At 30.2% G+C, this 1270-nt stretch overlaps 1 long non-coding RNA gene across 1 annotated transcript; it reads right to left on the bottom strand.

The window, feature by feature from the left end:
- Positions 1 to 907, bottom strand: LOC107736182 (uncharacterized). Its single transcript, XR_001639602.1, has 3 exons — positions 667 to 907; positions 186 to 275; positions 1 to 35 (listed from the first exon to the last, which is right to left on the bottom strand). It is a non-coding gene; the product is annotated as an uncharacterized LOC107736182 (long non-coding RNA).
- Between the last annotated feature and the right edge of the window lie 363 nt (positions 908 to 1270).

The raw sequence follows: 1270 nt of genomic DNA, 5'->3' as shown, positions 1-1270 counted from the left end.
CATTTTGGCTCTATGCTTGGCTGGAGAGGGTACAACTGAAACAACAAAACAGAACTAAATAACAGGTAATGGTAGAATATTTACAACATAAGAATGCCATTTAATTTCCATGTAACATATTTCACATCAAGAATAAACATAGCGTGAGCAAGTAAAAATCGCGTTATTAATATAATGTTGAGTACCTGAAACGCTGAAGTCTGAATGTTTATGTTCAGCATCTCCGCTTTGTTCAGCACCCATGGTGCACTCAGTCTATGCAGCCAACACAAGCACTGATCCAAAAAAATAACAAAATTATATATAATAATATTTATACATTCGTGAGATGAAAAGTCATAATTACTTTTTGATGTTTTTATTCTGTGGTGGAAGTAAGCTTCCATATGTTTCTGCTCCAATTCATTATCAAAATATACATCTTTAAACAATGGAATATTTATTCAAACTCATTAAATAATGAAGACATCACTAACAGGTTAAGTAAAAATATAATGAATATGTAGTAAAGAAGTGTTAGTATTATATATAATAATATTTATACATTTTGTATACAATTCTACATTTTACAACAACGATTATACATCTAATACATAAGTACGATACAAATGTGTTTCTTGAAATGTGATTTAATACATATGCACTACTACATAATGCTTGACATACCTTAGTGTTGTTATTTTCAGCTGTTTGTCTGGGGCGATTTCATTCGGCTGACTCTTTAGTTGAATGAACGGCTTGCTAATGTTTTACATTGTAACTTAAAGACATTGTGAGATGTTAAACCACAATACGGGTTGCAGATAACGTCTACAATCTATATTTGTTAGCAAATAAATCACTAGAGGAACCAAAAGTAAAACATCCGGTCTGATAACATGAGACGCATGATGATGACGTCACGGGTTTGTTTACATGTGACCATCCAGCGATTTTCTCGTATTCTTGGTAGCTTTCCATTTACAACTAAAAGAAAAGTACACTCTATATTTAAAGAGAGACACAGAAAACAGAAAATCAATTAAGAAAAATAGTAATATAAGATGAATTAAATTAAATCACTTTTCAAGGTTGATTTTACGTACGTAACTTTTACATACTTTATACCTATAATCTGTTTGGGATGGCACATATTTTATTGTATTTTCAAATTTGCAAAGCTTACACAGTTGCAAAAAGTATATTTAAACTATACACAAAGTATATATCTACATATTGTGTACATTTTATATAGTGGAGTATCTTTCTATTGAACTTACAGAGAAAAAAA

This window comes from Sinocyclocheilus rhinocerous, unplaced genomic scaffold, assembly GCF_001515625.1.
Source record: "Sinocyclocheilus rhinocerous isolate Xijiao unplaced genomic scaffold, SAMN03320098_v1.1 C36542763, whole genome shotgun sequence".
In the NCBI taxonomy this organism is placed as follows: Eukaryota; Metazoa; Chordata; class Actinopteri; order Cypriniformes; family Cyprinidae; genus Sinocyclocheilus; species Sinocyclocheilus rhinocerous.
This window is presented reverse-complemented; position numbering and strand designations above follow the sequence as displayed.